At 42.4% G+C, this 20,136-nt stretch overlaps 1 protein-coding gene across 5 annotated transcripts in view; it reads right to left on the bottom strand.

Moving 5' to 3' along the window:
- Nucleotides 1-20,136, bottom strand: part of RBMS3 (RNA binding motif single stranded interacting protein 3) — a 609,095-nt gene that overhangs the window by 449,990 nt on the left and 138,969 nt on the right. The window lies entirely within an intron of this gene.

The following is a 20,136-nucleotide window of genomic DNA, read 5'->3' as shown; positions in this document are numbered from 1 at the left end:
CCCGGGGATCGGGGGATCCCCGCGCCGCGGCTGCGTGTCCGTGGGGTGGCTCGAACGCGGCAGCCGAAGGTCACGGAGCCGCGGCGCTGAACGGGGAGGGCGTCGTCCTGCCGCCACCACCCCCCTCCGCATCCTCTCCTAAACGGCTCCGTACCGTCACGCAGCACTTCCTCGAGAGGCCGGGGGGCGACCCGCGGCCAGACATATTAAATATATACTTTGTTACAGCGCTTATATAAGACTTGCTCATTGAAAGTTGGAACAAAATGGAGGAAGAGGGTAAAGAGGAAACTCCCCGCTCCCGACCGCGGGTGCCTCGGGAGCACCGAAGTTCCCCGCAGGCCCCCCCGGCCCGCGGGACCCGACGAGCCGCGGGCGCGCACCCAGCGGGCGGCCCAGGTGAGGGCGCGGCGTGGCACCTTGCGCGGTGCGGGCGCGCACCTGCGCGCATCGCGGCCGCGTGGGCCGCTGTCAGCGCCGGGCCTGGAGAGCGCAGCGTAAATCACAGCGAGAAAAGTGCGTGAGGAACAAAATGTTTCCTCTCGTACACAAACCCACGCATTTCTCTTTCTCAACAGCAACAACAACAACAAAAAAATCTCTTATTCCTTCAGAGCGTCATCAGATTCCTGGGCCTTTCTACAGTGGCTTCGCCTATTTATAAATTTGGGGGGGAAAGCGTGGGGCGGCGGTTTCTTTTTGTTTCTATTTCAATCATTGATAGTATCGCAGCAGGATCGTCAGCTGCTGTATTATCAACCAAATTACTTCAGAAAAAAAAAAAAAATTATAAAAAGAATTTCTTTAAAGGGACCCTTCTCAAGGCTGGAAGAGCTAAAATTGAACTTGCCAGCTGTGTTTTGGTTTGTGGGCATGTGCTCGCACATGACAGGAACATGGAAGCATCACACTTCAAGTGGCAGCTCGCTGTTCACATCAGCAGAGGGTTTTATTGTGGATTCCTATAGCTGCCCCATAATCAGCAAGCAAAGGGAAACACAGAAGGAAATGGGCAGCACGGGAAGCAATGGCACACCCCAAGCACTGCCTGCAGCACACTGAGTTTTCATGGCCAAGTAGCACTCGGGTACCTGCCGGCATGGCAGGAACAACAAAGTATCACACTCACACAAGTGCCCTGCCCTTGTTTCAGGAGAGGAACTTTTGAGGAATTCATCCGCTGTTCTCAGTGCACTGGCGCTTGCCCACCTCAAGGAGCACTGCAAAGCACAGCCACCACCCAGCTTCCCAGCCTGCAGGTACAAACTCAGAAGAAAGACCCCAGCTGAGCAAACCGTTGCTTGTCCTGCAGTCTGGGCTGGTCCAATGGAAGCTGAGAACAGGGGCAAAAGTCAGAAGGCAAAACAGAAGCAGTCAGAGAAGCCTTGTATTTCCAGCTCCCAGCCCTACACTCACTTGCTGCTGCTGCTCAGCTTTAAATCCGCTGCCTCTCCCAACAGTGTACAATCCTCCAACGACACTCCTGCTTATACTCCTTTTTCTCCCCCTGCCTCCCCAAGGGAGCAATCGACAGTTGGAGGGTTTGTAGCTATAAGGCTGAGCAGGGATTGCTTGGCAGAGCACTGTGGTTTCAGCATGACAACATTCAGGTCACTCTTCGAGCTGCTGGAATTAAGTTGTTGAGCTTCTCCCTTACCCTCTTACTTCTTTCTCAGAACATTAACACAGTTTTTCTTCCTAAATGGTTCAGTCTTAGAAGGGGATGTAACCAGATTTAGAGGAAGAGAGAACCTATGTGGAGTACAGGGTGAAATAAACAAAAATACCGAGGAAAGAGAAACTGTGCACACTGACTGAAAGCTCTATTTGAACATGCAAGGTTTGCTGTGGCCATCATGTTGCGACCAGGAAGAACCATTCTCTATCTTATCTGACTGCTGTGAGCATTTCATAGCATGCTATAAGATTTCAACAGGAGGTCGGACTAGATGACCTTTAAGGGTCCCTTCCAACTCAAATGGTTCTATGATTGAGTCTACGATTCTGTCATTCTCTGCCCTCACTCAGCCTGAGTCCTAAACATGCAGATGCTTTGAGTTCCCCTTTACACAAGTAATACTGGCAAGGTGCTGAGCACTTGAACCATACAGCAGAGCCTGCTCATCACCTCACGTGACTGAGCCTTCGGAGATGTAAGATAGAGTGGAGACAGTAAAAATAGGAATCCAATATAAAAGACTGGGGGGCCAAAGGGAGAAGGCAGGAGGCAATATAGCAGAGCAAAAATGCAAATGAACAGCCACAAAAGCAGATTTAGATAGCACACAGCCTCTGAACAAACGCTAGTGCTGAAAAATGGAAAATTTCCATTTGCAAAATACAGACATCAAAAAGATCATCTGTGACTTGGGAGCACACTGTTTAAATAGAATCCCCTTCATTTTCTGGCCTGTGCATTTGAATAACCGAATCCACTTGCAAACTAGAAGAGCAGTTTGCCTACCGAGTGTTAAGTATAAATGTTCCTCAAAAGAGAAGACAAGCTGTTCGGTCCCAGCAAGCAAACTTCACAACTTCCCGCTACTGGATGCTCGTTATCAACCCTGACCCGGGAGCACTCATGGGAAACCAGCAAGCAAGCCAAGTCCCAGTGCACCTGAAAAGGAATTGCTGCACCAGTGTCACCCGACATATGGGGAGATTCGCAAGACAGGCGAGCAATAAGAATCTCTTCGACAGGAAATTTAGAAATGAAATGAAATAAATGGGAACAAATCAACTGTAAACCAGACAGCCAAATACGTTTGAAGACAGACACCAAAGGATATTAACTCAGAAACAACCAATGCTGCGGATAAGCAACCTGGAGTTAACTGACAGGAAAAAAAATGAGACTGCTTCTCCTGGCAGACTGAAGTAGAGAAATTACATGTTTGGATGTATTTTAACATTTCATGAAATACAGATTTCTTCATTCACAAAAAGAGAGACAAAAGAAAAACACAGACACCAAGTGGAAAAATGAAGATCAGGGCCCCCTTTTTTTTTTTTTTTACTAAAACACAGTTGTACATATGCTCTTTCCTTTCTCTTACGCCTTCTCCTTTTCCTTCCCTTTTCCCTCTTCCTTTCCCTTTTCCTCTTCTTTTTTCTCTTTCCTCTTTTCCCCTTGTTTTTCCCCTTTTCCTCTACCTATTCCACTCCCTTTTCCTCTCCCTTTTCCAATTGTCCTCTCCCTTTTCCCCTTTCCCTCTCTCCCTTTCCCTCCCCATATCCCCTTTCCCTCTCCCTTTCCCTTCCCCTTTTCCCCTTCCCCCTTCCCTCTCTCCCTTCCCCTTCCCTCTCTCCCTTCCCCCTCCCCCTTCCCTCTCTCCCTTCTGCCCTTTCCCTCTCCCTTCCCCTTTCCCCTTCCCTTCCCCTTTCCCCTTCCCTTTTCCTTCTCCTTTCCTTCCCCTTTCCCCTTCCCTTTCCCTTCCCCTCTCTCTCTCTCACTTCCCCCTTCCCCTGCCCAGTTCCCTCTCCCTCTCCCTTTTCCCCCGTTCCCTCTCCCTTTTCCCCGTTCCCTCTCCCTTTTCCCCGTTCCCTCTCCTTTTTCCCCATTCCCTCTCCCCTTTCCCCGTTCCCTCTCCCCTTTCCTTTTTCCTCTTCCTTTCCCTAATATGTTTTCTACCTATTTCATGAAAACAGCTTCTCAAGTCACATGTATTTGCATCATGAAACAATTCAAGCATTTTCTAGCTCCTTGCTCTTGAGAAGCAGTAATACTTATTCTAGAAAGACTAACTTTTATCAAAATTCTCAGTCAGGACTAGAGAAAATTCTTTCATTCAGCAGAAGTACAGCTGCCATCACTTAGAGCAATATAATAGGCTAAGGAAAAAAAACCAACAACGATTATCTTGGGCTTACATTTTTGACACTGTCTCTCTGCTTTTATTCTCTCTATTTACTCATTAAAGCTAGTTTCAAAGGAGACCATAGTGATGCTTGACAGCTTGTTTACAATGGGTTACAAGAGGAATACTGATTTTATTTCTAGATCTGTCAGCTCCTTCAGTCCAGATACTTTAAAACTGCATTGATGAACACAGGATCTTGCAATTTATTAGTTAATTTATCAGGTTCATTTGCCTAAGGATAATTAACTCAATTTCTTTCATGCAATATATCCTGGTGCAACCAGGATCAGTAAAGTATGCAATAGGCATAGAGGGGGTGGGAGAATAAAGACACTGGGGAACAAAACAGCATTGCAACAATAGAATTAGGTGCCTCTCTGAAGTCGGGGACACCACAATTTCCAACCCTACCTGGAGTTGCAGAAGGAGAGACCCCAATATTAACATAGTGGAAGTTCTTGCCACGTAACTACCATTAGATATAATCATTTTTCATCTTATCATCTTCCAGATTAATACTGTAGTACAGATATTTCCAGTGATTGACATTTAAAGGTCCAATCCTAAAGGATGTCATAAGTGACAGAGTGGAAAATTTCAGGAAAAACAGTGAACATTCACTGATAGCAAATTGTTTGCATCTTCTATTTGATATAATCTTTTGCTTGCATGAGCAAGTGAAACCAGCAGCCAGTTGTACAGACAGTCCAAAATTATGTGTTACAGTCCTCTTTCTACAGATGTTAATGGACACAACCACAATAAATAATAGGAAAAGGTTCTTCACTGAGAGGGTGGTCAATTCCTGGACCAGGCTCCCCACGGCAGTGGTTGCAGCTCTGAGCCTGCCGGAGTTCAAGGAGCAGCTGGACAATGTTCTCAGACATAGGGTTTGAATTTTGGGTGGTTCTGTCTGGAGCCAGGAGTTGGATTCCATGATCCTTTTGGATCTCAACTCAGGATATTCTATGATTCTAAATAATGTTGCCTTTATCTTTTGTCTACAGCTTGCTTCATATCCTCAGAAGCCTTACATGTGTTGATTTGTTCTGTGATGTGGAAGAGAATGAAGTGGCACAACTGACCATGGTGACAATGTCCAAAGTCATCACAACAACTGGTGGTTGTCTGTCCTCACCACTCATCGTGACATAGTGAAGGCCAAAGCAAACACAATCAGAAGGTAAGGACTGGTGCTTTCTTCAGCGCTGGAGGAGATTAGTGAGTGCAGGAAGTGGTCCAATGGCAGAGAAATGCAACGTGGAGACATGGAAGAGCAATACAGGATGTAGTGTCTCACTGCAGCACCCTTAAATAGGACCCACATCAATCATTCAAGGCTTTCAGAAAACACCAGGATTTCACACAGGTTAGAAGACATGCCTTTTAAAGGTCATATTTTCTATAGTGGCTCCACATCACAAGGCAGTAAATATTGAGCCTGTTCTTGAATCTACGCTCTTTAGATAAAAAGAGCAAGTTTTTTATGCCCCCAAACAGTGGCAGGACTAACTGAGGCCATGTTGCTACTGCAGCACATTAACTTAATGCTCCCAGCATTACAAGGGGCACAATTTCAAAGAGAGCAAATTCTTTACTTCCCACCTTCCTCCCTCCAATGTCCTGCTTACTAGTCGCCTTCTCCACCCCTCTGTTTACTTAATATCAGATTGTAATCAGGAAACATGAGCTTCTTTCTTGAGGAAGTTTATTTCTGAAGGTAATGGAGAGACGTAAATATACTGCCTGTTTATTGAGGCTCATAAACACATAAGAATACAGGCAATTAATTGTCACTGAGAGAGTTCCAGTGAATATGGAAAATCCTAGCTTTTTAGGGCATGTTTAAATGAATTTTCACCCATCATGTACTGAATTACTTAGTGAGATATTAATTTTGTGCTCCAACTGAGGGTAATCACAGAACAAACCGCCATTATTCACACTGCTCTCTGAAATTGCAGTGAGAGTAAGCTTAAGAACAAAGGCCAGTGGGAGTCGAGCCTCTCAACTTGAAAGGAATTATCTCTTCCTCTAATTGAAGCAAGGGCTGTTTTGTTTTGGTATTTCTTTCCTTCCTTTTACTAAATTTCCAACAGCATTCCTTGGGAGAATGTCTCCTTGCAATGGGCTGTCACGGTTAAAGCCCAGGATCAGCACCTCTCTGCATGGGAAAATTTACTAAGATGAATGTACCAGCATCCCTGGCAGCTGGATTTATATCAGTATAGCTCCTCATGCAGGCATACGCCACTAAGTGAGCCTATGTGCGTAAGCCCAGAAAGTTAAGAGGTCCAGGTCCTGTTTGCTGGTGCTGCCCCTGCCCAAGCCTGTGACCTTGAACAAACCCCTTCTCCACCTCCCTCAGTCTCATGATCTTCAATTGGAATCTTTCTGTGGTGAGAGCAATCTCCTACGTTTTACAGTAGCACAGGGGAACCTCAGTTTCGGTAGGGCACCACAATGGCACATCACCAGAAATCTGTAATAGCATATGTGAACAGCTTGTTCTTACGCCACCCAGACAGCTGGTGTTAGGTGACTTTCACAGGCTGGGGCATTTTTTTTTGCATGGGAAAAAGTTAACAATAGGCAAGAACAGAGGGTCATCTCAGGCAAAATTCCTTCACTATCAAATATAGTACTTTCAGTTTTCTCCATAGTTATCCTCCCTGGCATGCCAAGGCACATTTCTTCTTGTCTCTTTCATATCTGGCAGGATTTTTTGTCCACTAAATAACTCTTCATCTAACACTGGCTGTAAATAAGGCCTGAAGGAGCCTTGGCTAATAAATTCCATTTCATTTGTTAATAGACCCCTTTCTAAAATGCAGTGGAATTACAGCAATACCCTTGCGATTTAGCCCAAAACTTTATTCAAAAGCATTTGTAAAAGTACTGTTTTTCAATTACTACTACTGCAAATTTTATTGTTATGAAGAAATCTCAAAATATGACCTTTGTTCTAATTTTAATCTTTGATTTTAATTTTTTCATAAAAATCCTGCCTGGACCCAACTGCAATCAAAGTTTCCCACTTTGGTCAGCCTGAAAAAGGAAAAAATGAAGTCTAAAACAAGTCTGTAGCATTTTTTTAAATTGTCTTAAACAAAAATTCTTTTTTTCTATATGCGTAGGAAAACATTGTTTAGGAATTATTCAAAGTACCAGCATTTACATCTGTCTCTGGTGAACTGTGTTCATCAGTTGTTTGGTTTTAATTGAAGTTCATGACTGGGAAAAGCAATTTGCTCTTTAGCTTGCCCCAGTAAGCCCTACAGTAATTCAGAGTCTATTCAGTCCAAAGTATTTCATAAATAAACTAAAAACACAGGTTATGAGTAGACGCAATCTTTGGATCCAACAAAATGCTGTTCTTCCCCTCCTCACCTAAACACAGTCAGGAAGTGAAGCGGTGAGAGCATAAAAACACTTACCAGATCCTCTAGTGCCTTGTTATCAACATGTAAAGCCTTCCCGTGACACTACAAGAAAAACTGTAAGTGTTCACTAATATGGAATCAAAAGATCGTGTGCAACAATTCCCAACAGAGGGGGAATTTCCAGCTCTTAAATTATCCCCTACCCCGATACAGAGGACAGGCACAGCAAATAGAGAAGTACAGTACTGCGAGACGAGTAGAAAATTCTACGTGCATATAAGGTGGAGACTTGAACCCATTCTCCCTTTTTCAAATCAGTTCACTCTTCTGTAGGAATAATGGCATTTTTTGTAATAGACAGCTTCCATTTACCACAGCACCAATGCAACCTGCCATGCGAAATCAAACTTTATGTCACGCCAGATTACTGTCCATCATAACCAAAGAAAATGTATTGAACGGAATATATTTGGCTTAGGAAATCTGTATTTTGTCAGCTGCAGTATAACTCATTGTCCATTAAACAGCACCAAGCCCATTCTAAACAGAGCACACACTATAAATGTTTAACCTCCCAATCCTATACTTGTCAACTTTCCAGAACAAAAGTCAGGGTGATACCTAACATCTAACAAAAATAGAGTTAGAGCTGCCACTTTCCTGTACCAGAAAAATTATTTGGGCAAGAGATCATTTATTTCCTGCAGACAGACAAATGCTAATTATAAATCAAATCTTCCCTCTTTTTTCCCCTCTATCATTTATTTCTTTGCCCCCCTCCCTTTCCGAGTGCATCTCTTCTTCAGTCTTTCTCACCAAATATCTTTTGTCTTCAAAAAAATCTTATCAAATCTCTACATTCTTCATCTACAAGTTATCTGTTTTGAGAATAATTTGTCTGCTTTCTTTTATGTATTCCAGCTGGAGATTTTAATAAAGCACAGGGACTCAAGGCTACTGTATTTTTATTAAGGGATGGTGGAAACTTTATAATGATTTCTATTCACATTCAGCAAACGCTCTTCCCTATTGTTCTACCCTATTCACCTCTGCCAACATCCTATTCCCAAATCATTTTTACTCTGTAATCCTTCACTCATTTTGTCTTCCTGTCCCCACCTAACCCCTGTCTTGCCGACATGAGTACTTTCCTTTTCTTAACCTTTTCTCCTTCTCTTCTTTTTGGTTGCCCTGATTTCTCAGTCACTGGTGCTTTAGGTTCCACTGATATTTTTCCTACTTATGACTCAGGTCTTTGAACATAGAACCAAAATATTCCTGGGGAGGAAAGGATTCTTTTCAACTTGGAAATTTATCCCACTAGGCTGGAGGAGAAAGCACTGTATGCCATAAACACCTACATTCCTGTGAGTTGAGGTACCTCAGCAGGGCGGGGGACAAAGTTAGGGAGTTTAAAAATATAGTGGAAGGTGAGGATATTAAGTTCATTCACAGGGGAAGAACTGGGCCCGACAAACTGAAGAGCCAATCAATTTCACCTCTTGCTGAATTATTTTCACTAAAACAAAATAAAGAAGTTTCTGCTGAGTATAAATATGTTTTCCTAACAAGTGCCAGTTGCACACCCCTGACATCAACACACTTGTCTTTTTGGGATCCCACAGCAGCAAAATATATCAGTTTAAAATGTAAAAGCAATCTTTGCCAAAGATTTCTCACCTCGTAAGAACGATGAGAAGAAAGCACTCTGAGGGAGTATGAACAAAATATTAATCTTTTGATACAGTTTTCCAGCTAAAATACTGACAACTTCTGCTTGCAAATAATTTGTGGTTGGGCCATTTGCTACATTCCCACAAAACAACACTAGCCATATTTTGTTCTGTTAAGAGTTTGCAGTAAGAAACAAACAAACTGAAAAAAAAAATCCACCCAAAAAACCTATTTCATCTAAGTTTCGAGTTTCTGATATGCTAGATCATACTAGATATGCTTCTGTGCTCATAATCTTATTTGAATGTTTTTCCAGAAGGGTCTGTAGCATTCTGTCACTGTGATTATTTGACATTTCCCATCTGAGTTAACTACTACTTTTACCTTTTGAATTGAATATTTCCATCCTCTAGATCACTTCCTCTCAACATGAAGTTGAGAAATTTCAGTCAGATCATTTATCTTTTTTGTTTCTCAAGGAAGATACAAGGTGTTTTTTTTTCCTGTGTTGGAGCAAAGTGATGCCAAGTGGAAGCAAGAAAGTGCACAAGTTCCTGTGTGCACAGCAAATACATCCGCAGTGCTTCTGCACCCAGTCCCCTGGCAGCTTGCACAGAGCTCTATATGCAGTGGGAAGGGCACCTGCCTCCCTCTTAACTGTGGGGAGCACAAGTGGGATGCAGAGGCACTCAAGGAATGATGAGCACAGCAATACCAGTCTCACTTGAGCAGTGTGGCACGAGACACACAGCACAGCTATGGCAGGAGATGCTGGCACCTAACTCTGGCAGTGCTGGGAGGTGTTGCTTTATTTTTGTAAACTATGAAACTGCTGTGGGGCTGGGGTGTCACCTGTCAGTCACTGAAATGAGGAGAGAGCCCAGAAGGAGACTGAAGATTAAAATGGGGGACAGACTCGTTATAAGCGAAGACTAAGACAATAAACCAAGGCACTGAATGTAGAAGGAGCCCAGTGTGAGTGAATGTTATGGTCTAGACTGGAGAAGGATCAGATGGGGAGCTGGAAATAGCTGTGCAGAATGGGAGGTGAGATTAAGAATGGAGTAAAATTAAAAAAAGAAAAAGAGTCACTGATGGCAACCAGGTAGTTGAGAAGATCCAAATGAATTTAGGGAACTAGACAAGAAGCAATCCTGCCCCACTACTCTGCGCTGGTGAGGTCTCACCTGGAGTACTGCATCCAGATATGGAGTCCTCAGTACAGGAGAGACATAGACCTGCTGGAGAGCATCCCGAGGAGGGACACAAACATGATCCAAGGGATGGAACACTTCCCCTATGAGGACAGGCTGAGAGAGCTGGGGCTGTTCAGCCTGGAGAAGAGAAGGCTCCAAGGAGACCTGAGAGCACCTTTCAGTGTCTAAAGGAAGAGAGATTGTAAGAAGAAAGGGGACAGACTCTTTAGTAGGGTCTGCTGTGGTAGGACAAGCAGAGATGGTTTCAAACTGAAAGAGGGGAGATCTAGACTGGTTAGAAGAATAAAAGTTTTTTTTACAGTGCGGGCAGTGAGGCACTGGAACAGGTTGCCCAGAGATGTGGTGTGTGGCAGCCCTGCTCCTGGAGACATTCAAGGTCAGGCTGGACTAGATGACCTTTAAGGGTCTCTTTCAACTCAAAGAATTCTATGATTATTTCAAATAGGGGCAAATGGAAGGGGCAGAGACATATAGGAGGAAAGGAGAGGACAGCCCTTCTCATCTGCTTCCTGGCCCCAGACAACGCTGAGCACACCTTTGTTGTCAACAGCAATGATCCACTCCCAGCTGCAAAGCATCCCAGCCCTTCTAGCACTGGTTCACATAGACAATTAAAACCCAGTGCTGCCAGGCTCTCCATGTCTGTGTGATAAATAGAAAGATTTCAACCTTGCTGACAATCCATTTGTCAATATGCCAGGGGATGGCATTTTCAGGTTTTTTTTCTTTTTTTTTTTTTTAAAGCTAAAACCCTTCCTACACATAAATTAAATTAAAAGAACAAGGGGGAAAATTCCATACGATCCCATATTTAAGGTTAATGAGTAATGGGATAATTATAATGAATAATAAAAAGATAATGAGTGTTCACAGAGAAGCCCATTACAACTGCATAGACAACCATTACCCTGTAATTTTATACCTTTTGAACACTTGACTTTGCAACCGTAATGCTTTTTTAACATTGTTTTTGCCTGTGTAATGATATATAACAATCTCCAGACACCATCTGCAGTGTTCTTATTTCCTTGATCTCTTTCAAACAACTTTTAGTACTGGGTATGAGAAGAGGAAAGTGATTACTTCACTGAGCAACAGCCAGGAGATAGAGAGGGATGCATCCGGTTGCTTTTTTCTCCTTACATTCATAGTTCCTGTCTCAACAGTTAGGACCATGCCACATGCACTTAGGCTTGGTTTCTCTGCTTTAAAGCCTCTGCATTCATGACAGTTCTTTCAAAATTTCTTGATTCTGCAGTTTGCTTCCCCCATTGGCCTGACAGCCAAACCCGAGTTAATGAGGCTTCGGGACACAATTAAATATTTAATATTTTAGTTAGGGTTGTGCCCAAGAAGGTGGCATTTTCTTGACTCCTTTTTGTCTGACACTGTGCTGATTACTTTAGCTGTATGTGTTCTCCTTCACTACTGGGTCCCTGCTTAGACATACTACTAGGCACACCTTTTTTTTTTTTTTTAATTGGTAAGAGGCACTGCATACTTACAGGCTATCATTATATGTCAAATTTACTGCTAGGAAAAGCCAATATTAATAAGGGTTGCTTTTGCATTTCTTCAGGCATTACATATTTTAGCTGCACATGTCAACTCTTAGCTAGTTCTTACCTATTGTTCCCACAGTATCATAATATCACTAAATCCCCTGTAGGACTATCCCAGCTTCTTGTCACTCTAGTAACTCTGGGTCACCTTAAAGTCATTGCAAGTCCCTAAACATCTGCATTACTCAGACTGGAATCCTAATGTGTACTGTGTAGCAACCATCGGCATGCCACCTGCATGCTTATACGCAGGTGGCTCTCTTGGCAGCTGAAGTTTCTATTTGAAATAAAAGAAACTGTTTACCATAAAGAGCAGATAATTTGGGGGAGCAGCTCAGTGACTCAACTACCTGTGTGACACGCGCTCTCATTTCCATCCGCATGACCCTGAAGCAGTCATTGCAATCTGAGTGTAAAAAGGGAGTTAACACTACACGGTACTAGATAAGAGCCAATCTCTACTCAGCACTCTTCAAACAGCAAGTGAAACATGCCTTAGGTGTAAAGTGAGAGATCAAGCAAGAGGAAACAGCAGAGAAGAAGGACAGGGCAAATGAAAGACCCTGTCTGCATGCCTCACTGAGTTGGTCTTTTCTATTATTAAGTTCCAGGCTGCAAGAGAAATGTGACAGATTCCATGCTCAGCAGTTGTTCATTTGTTCCTCAATGTTACAACAAGTAGTATATGTACTGCACAGTATTTACACCTGTAAATATGTAAATACTTACCAATATAGAAGTGGTGAGGCATTGCCACAGGTTGCCCAGAGAGGTGGTGGATGCCCCATCCCTGGAGATGTTCAAGGCCAGGCTGGATGGGGCTCTGATGTAGCTGTAGGTGTCCCTGCTTGTTGCAGGGGAGCTGGACTAGATGGCCTTCAAGGATCCCTTCCAACTCAAATGATACCATGATTCTATGATTTTATTCTGTAATTTTTTTGCAGTAACTTAGTTGCCTCCCTGCACAAAAGAAGCAGAGTAGCACCTAATTCAGATGCTAGCCCTGTAACAGTACTAAACAGCAAGGGGAAGATGGCAGGTGTGGATACTTAGTTATCTAACTCCTATAAAGGTGAATGGGAACAGAGAATCTGCTTTCCAACATTCTGTCTTGAAAGTGGCCATCTGAGCCAAAATGATGGGCAGCTTTCTGTATACAGACACCAATGCTCATGTAACCCAGGCTACAAGGGGGACGATGGGCAACAATGTGCTTGGGTCCTGCAGGGCTGTCTGGAGGCAGTGCGGTGCGGTTCAGCAGAACTGTCTCTTAAACATTGCTACCATTCCCTGAACCAGCTGTGAAAACCGCTTCCAGCAGCAGACATTGCAGGCTGCGCACCCCGCTGCTCGTGCTGCCCCAGGAGCCAGCCCCGTGGCTGTGCTCAGCGTGTGGCTCCAGCAGCCCTCCGCACGGCTCAGTCCCCAGCGCTGGCCTCCTCCCTGGGGCTGGTGGTTGTTGCATGTCTGCCAGCACAAATACCAGCGCCTTTTGGCTGGAGAAGAGGTGTCATACCAACCCCGGGATTTCTGGAATATGACACCAGGATTTCTGCAATAGCCTGGTGGAGCTTCTAACTTTCCACCTTAGCTGCTTTATATAATGCAGGCAAGTACATATTACATGAAGAGTTGCAAAGTAAACAGCTAAAATTTCTAGAGTACCAGAATTAAAGCTGCTTATTTCACCTCAACTATTCCCTTGAGCCTACTCATTAGAATAAAATCTGATGAATTACACGTAATGCTAATGTCAGGGCCCCTTCCTTCTTCTCTGTGTTGGATGGGCAGCTCTAAATGAATGACCAATATTTCATATTTTAGTTCCTCATTTTTTAATACCACAACACATTTACTGTATAATATTCTAACTCTGCTCTGAAGACAGAATTATTAATGTTTGCACAGACTTTTGAGCAGGTGTTTTTCACTACAGTGACAGCGTGCTTTATAACACATGTAAATTTATCCTCCTAACACCCAGCATGATATAGAACCAGGTTCATCTCTAGTTAACAGGTAGGCAACTGAGGCACATACAAAAAAGCCTGCAAGGGCAACACATGCTTGGGGCTCATTTTGAGAACGACCCTACATGTTCAAGATGCTGTGCATCACAGAGCACAGTCCTCCCAAGGCCCAGGAGCCACTGTGTGTGCTGACTGTTCCCAATGCAGGTGTAAATCAGGGGCTCCACGCAAGCCATTGTTGCCATGAATCCTCCCCAGCACTAAACCTCCAGCTCCTTCTTGGAAGCATCCCACCCCTGGAACCTGAGAGGGTGGGTGGTTACAAGCCATTCCTGTCCCCACAGCAGTGAGACATGCAGAGCTGTGGCCATCAGGTTCTGTTCCAAGCCCCCAACTCACGTGCTTACCTCATTCTTCTCACCCAGTAAACTGAATCCTTCTCTCACAGCAACAGAAGAGAAGGATTTGAAGAGAAGGGAAGGATAAAAATCCTTAACAATAAGCAGTCCAATCAATCCTTTTCTACATATAACATTAATGGTAGAGAATTGTAAAATTGTCAGAGAATGAAGCAATAATTTTATGAAATAGCTCAAATACACTCCAAAGGATTAACATCCACAGTAGATTATCCCCTCCACACTAAATTGGGTAATGGATTTCTCTGAATAGGATATTTCTTCATAGCAGAAGCATGAGATGCTCTTTTTAAGGAGATCTCCAATATCTGAGTTTACAAATGCCTTCTGTTTTCTCTTGCTGTTTGCTACAGTCAGTAGAAGCAGTGATCTTGACTGGGGACCTCGGCATGTGCTGTTGACTAGATGTTTTAATATAAGCGGGAGGAGCACACAAGCCACACGTGATCTTGTTTGGAAAGAGAGCAGAGTACTCTGCTTGAAGATTTCTGGTTGCTAACGGAGTACAGTGGGACTTGAGTAAGCAAAAATAGCATTGTGGTTAAGATACTGGCCTAAACTTGGAAGATGTTTCCTGGTTCCTGGCTCTGCTGCAGAGATCCTGTGTGTCCTTGGTTAAATGCCTCTTGTGAGGCTAATTTCATTTAAATGCTCACGTACATAGTAATGAGCCTCATAAACAGCCTATAAATATAATCACTTGAAATAATTTTTTAAGGTACAATCTCATGTATTCTGCAAAGAATTTCATGTTCTCTTGGGAAATGGAGAAGTGCACGCTAAGCTAAAGGCACGAGACGAATTTGGATCTCTCTCAGTTTCAGTGGCATCTGTGTGCACATTTAAATTTGGTATGTGCAGACCATTATGATAAAGAAGAGCCTACATTATTTGCACTATTTCTTGTTTTCTTTCTTGTGCTGGAATTGCTCCCAATTATAGCAAGTCAGATTGTAGAAAACAAGGAGAAACACACACATAGATGGTAATATATTTGAAATACACATTAGCTTTGTGCCTTTTTTGTTCAAAATTAAGGCTGGGAACATCCTATAAAAAAAATCTATGTGCACACACAGCAGTCATAATTATTTGGATAGACCCCAATGTAAATCACAGGCTGATATGTACATTTAGAAGTTACATGCCTTGACATACACAGCACGTGTAGCTATGCACTTCACAAGTAAACTTTCGCAAGAGTGGTCCTAGAGCAAATGCACATCAACCAAGCCTGCTAATTAGGATGGTATCTCATCATTTGTGGTGCAAGCTAGTGCTCTAGAGGTTTGTTGTTGCTCTGTCTGCCTCTGCTTCAGGTATCCAGAACTTCCAGGTAAACAACCATTCCTCACAGCAGATCTGTGTCAGGCAGGCAGAAGTGTAGTATGCCTTGGACCCTGGGGCTAGCCAGCAAACACATTCTGTACCATGGTTTGTCCACCACAATGCTCTGTTTTGTTCCTCAGTCACTCTATTGCCTCTTCTTTTTCAACAAGAACGTCATTATAACTATATAGGTTGCAGGAGATCTATCCAGTTGTTGACCCTCCGTTGCTTATACAAAACAAAAAGTAACCAAAGAAAGAAACAGTATAAAAGGACATTTTGTAAGACTATACTCATTGTCTGTACCTACCACCTATGTGTAAGTCAGGTTTTTTTAAAATATATCTACCTGCTTTCCAAGGTAGATATGTCTTACCCAGGATATTCCATTATAGAAAGTTCTTTTGTGTGTGTTTTAACTTCATACATACAGTTAAAAAGATACATGCACACAGACATTTCAGTATGGATTATTTACAAACAAAACAGTATCTGCTTGAGAACCCACCTCGTCAGGCATGCGTACTGTAAAGCAAAGAGTTTACTAGTATGAAAACAAAGCTGAAGATACTCTAGATGGTTAGTGATGGTTCATTATTCATTTGTAAAGTAAGGGTTATTTCCCTTATATCTCCAGCAGTGTTCCCTGTACCACGTTATGCATTCAGATAACTAGTAATGACAATACCAAAATGAATCGGAGTACTGCCACATAGTCTAAGGTAGTTAAAAGATGAAGACATTATCAATTTCCAACATGAAATGAAGCAAGCAAGTAAAATTAAGGTAATCCAAATGTAATCACTTATACTGAGGGGGGGGGGGGGGGAAGTAATGTACTTGCCGCCCCCGCCTCCCCCCCCCCCCAGATGGGGGTTCTAGTGTGCTTCAGTTACTCAAGTGGATTCCAGTTCACATAAGGGCAAAGGTGTTTCTGAAATTGACCCTGCTGTCTGGTCTCTCAGAGAATTAACAACCTTGGCAATTAGGAACAGAGCCTTAAAAAGCAGTACCCTTTTGTAAGAGTAAGCAGAGAGGACATGAAATGAAGTACCAGTGCCCACTTTCCTTTCCTCTCCAGAATGGCTTGAGCTATTAGCCAAATGCCTCAGTGCTGGGATGCCTCAGTAATAATACGGCCTGTGGCAAGGCAAGAATCTTGACACTCCCAAGAACTTGTTAATTTTGGCAAGTAAGCTATGTCTGGGGAGCTGAAGTGGAGAAAATGAGGATGCAATAAAGTTGCAATGCAATATTATAACATTATGAATAACATTCATAATGCCATCAGATACATTCCAAAAGAAGACTACAGATATAGAAAAAAAATTGGCTCATATTTTATTAGAGCTGAGATACACTGACAGTTCAACAGTAAACTCTATGTACAATTACTCAATAACAGGTCTTACAGCAAGCTTGGTTAGTTTCTTGCTTGTATCCTTTTGGCGCTCACTTTTTTGTTTGTTTTAAAGTGTAATGACAAGGGCATTGCTCATGTTCACTAAAATACCTCCAACTACATATAAGCTGTGATCAGTATCACATTTACCACTGTCTCACAGTGCTCCTATATTAGTATTTTCTACTTCTTAGGGTAATACATTTCCAAAACATGCACGGAGTAAATCCAAAATGAGCCTTAAATAATCTTGTTCAGGGCAACAGAGAATAATGACTGTGTCTTCAGTGAGGGGCATAATTACAACAAGCTGTCAAAGGAAACTTTAAGAAGGTTTGGGGGCAGGGGGAATTAAAAGCTATTTACCTCTATCAAAGCAGAATGAATAAGGGTAATGAGTAATAACCCTGAGAAAATGACAACAAAGGGGAACATTCTCAGCACCATGAGTGGGAAATTAATCAAACCCCTCTTTTGTTAACAGGTGTTGCACAATAAATTCCCTCTGTTCCACCCTGAAAAAGAATCCTTAATATTAGAAAGGAAAAGTTCAGAGAAGTAAACAAGAAAAATATTACCTTGTACTTAGAATGCATCATTTGCAAAGGTCTCAAAGAGCCTTTCGGTTCAACACAGTAAAATAAATACTGAAGTCCACTATCTTACTGCACTTTGATTTAAAATAATTGGGAGAACACAAGGCTCTAAATTAAAAAGCAGGCAATGGATCCGCGACCACAAGATCAATTTGGACAACTCCAAATGATTTTCCGGAAGCTTTGTGTTGCAGCTAACAAAGCAGCAGTGTGCCTGCTGGAGATGGAGAAACTTGTACGTCTTTGTGACATCTACACCACCCAGTCCTCCAAGTCAGGGAATGCTTAGTTTGAGTCAGAGAAGCACAATGCAGTTGTGTAAACAGAAGACTGGAAATTGGGAAATCCTTAGTTCTAAAGTGGGATCCAACTGTGCCCCTTTTTCCTGCCCACAAAAAAGTTAATGAAGCAGCCTAAGTTGCCCGCCCCCTCCTACTTCTCAAACACACACGGGACTACCAACCTCAGTGACCTGCTGGATGGTTTAAATAAATCAATGTGGATAGATTAAATAAGTTCACATCTTTAAAAGATTTGGAGGAAGAAGAAGGTTCTATAAGCATTAAATATTACTGAAATAAAGAGCAGAAGATCTTTTCAAGAGGAAATTACTACATTTCCTTTCCTTACATATCAATTACTCATTAATGCAGCAAAACAAAGAAAGATTAGATTTGACAGTTCTCAAAGAATGTTTTGCACTGTTACATATGCTCTTGATTTGATGCTACAAATAAAAATGTTATTGAATATATTCCTAATCATGTTCCTGAACTGATACAGTGGCCTAGACTATTAAGATTTTCCATGCAAGATACCTTCTCTAACATCAAGTCCATCTTAGCTATATACATAACAGGCATGCACAAAGCATGTTATTGATGCTTCTTGTACAACAATTTGAGTAAAATGAATTGAGACACTTTGTCATTTTGGAAACTGCTTCCTGTGGGCAGAAGAGGACTCTCCCCTGCCCAAAACCCAACACCAGAGATCCCTGGAATGAGGCAGACATGTGGCTGCTGCGTTTGCTGAGGCGAGGGAGAGGATCTGAGCCAGAGAGCCTTGACTGAGATTGTCAGCAACCAGTGTCCCAAGGATCACTGCTGACATTTTAGGAAGCTGAGCAGTGGCATATGCCAGTACCGGTCTCCTTGCAGGAAATCAAGGCCAAAAAAAAAAAAAAAAAAGCCAACACACACACCAAACCATCACACAACAACAAAAATAAGCCTTTTCTTTCAATCACTTTTTCTATTTAGGCAATTGCTGTAGTTGTGTCAATGGAAGTAGGTAGCAGTGAATGACAGTAGCTCGTATAAGCAAGACCGGATAGGAGGTGGTGTTCAGAAAAGACTCTGTAGGAAGAAATGAGCCGTGTAGAGAAAACATGAGAACCTTTTTACAGAGTACAAAGCACAAAATTGCTTTTGAATTTTGTTCTTCTTTTAGAAGCTATTTGAAAATAAGTAATGTTTTTCTAGAAACCATGAATAATTTTTTAAAAAGAAGAATGTTCCTATATAAGAAATCTCAGTATATGAATCCAGAGAGAAATAGAGGGTCCTAAAAGGTGCAAAATCCAATTTACTCTCAAGCCAGTCAGCCTCCTCCTCCTGCTCTGAAAAGCCTACCACAAAAAGCTTTCAAAGTTGTTGTGTTGTTGTTGTTTTTTTTTTTTAATTACAAAGTTTCACTTCATGTTGAACAAATATAATTAAAATAACAGAACATAAACATGAGAGTGAAGGGCCTTGGGTAAGTCAATGAATCTATGCCACGTTTTTCTTGCTGCATATTTAACCCTCAAGCAAGATGTCACATGAACATGTGAAGTCTTACTTTGCATATTAACTCACTCTATAGCGTAAGACAGTGAAGCTAATCCAGTGCCACTGAATTTTTAAGAACCAATACATGTCTTGAAGCACACAAAATCTCCTTTACCCAGACTACACACTTAGAATGCAAGCAAACTTTGGATCATCACTGGCCAAGCTGAGCAGGCAGGCCTACGGTTTCTAATCACATCAGCCTCAAAGTGATTGTGCAACGAAGAGCCGTGTCTGAGCAATTGGAAAAATTGATACAGAACAAAGGGGAAGACCAATCTCAACAGGGCTTCTCCCTCAAGTGCATAAAATCAGCTTCAGTGGAAAATATAAATATTTCATTCACTATTTTGTACTGTATTTCTCCTGTGATTTATGCTCCAACCAGTTTTTTTTAAAAGGTGCATTAATGTCTCCTTCTAACAACATCCCTTCTAAACTTTTCCCCTCGCTTAATGGGCCTGAAGGGATTAAACTCTTAGCAGAAAAATGCATCTGCTGTACATAACATCACAGCATTAGACTATCATAATACCAACTCATTTATCTTCATTTTGTGGAAGTATACCTTCCCTTGAGAATGATGCTACAGGGTATATTTCCTTCCTGATGCTTCCTTTTATGTATTGTATGAAATTAAGGAGAAACACTTGTATTCAGACATCAGAAGCCCAAGGCCCACTTTTTGCCTCACATTTTGAGGCCACATTATATCAGAAAGATAGCTAGGCTGACTAGCAAAGAGCTACAGAAATCCTGCCTGTCTCAAAGAAGAAGCAATGCACATTCCCTGCACTCATTATGGTTCTGGCTGCCAACCAGGCAGAGCTGCCTTCAATTTGCTTTAGGTTCAGGTGATTTCCCTATGCATAAGTCAGAGAAAGCAGAGCCT

This window comes from Numida meleagris, chromosome 2, assembly GCF_002078875.1.
Source record: "Numida meleagris isolate 19003 breed g44 Domestic line chromosome 2, NumMel1.0, whole genome shotgun sequence".
NCBI lineage: Eukaryota > Metazoa > Chordata > Aves > Galliformes > Numididae > Numida > Numida meleagris.
The sequence above is the reverse complement of the archived record's forward strand: the minus strand, read 5'-3'. Positions and strand labels throughout refer to the sequence as shown.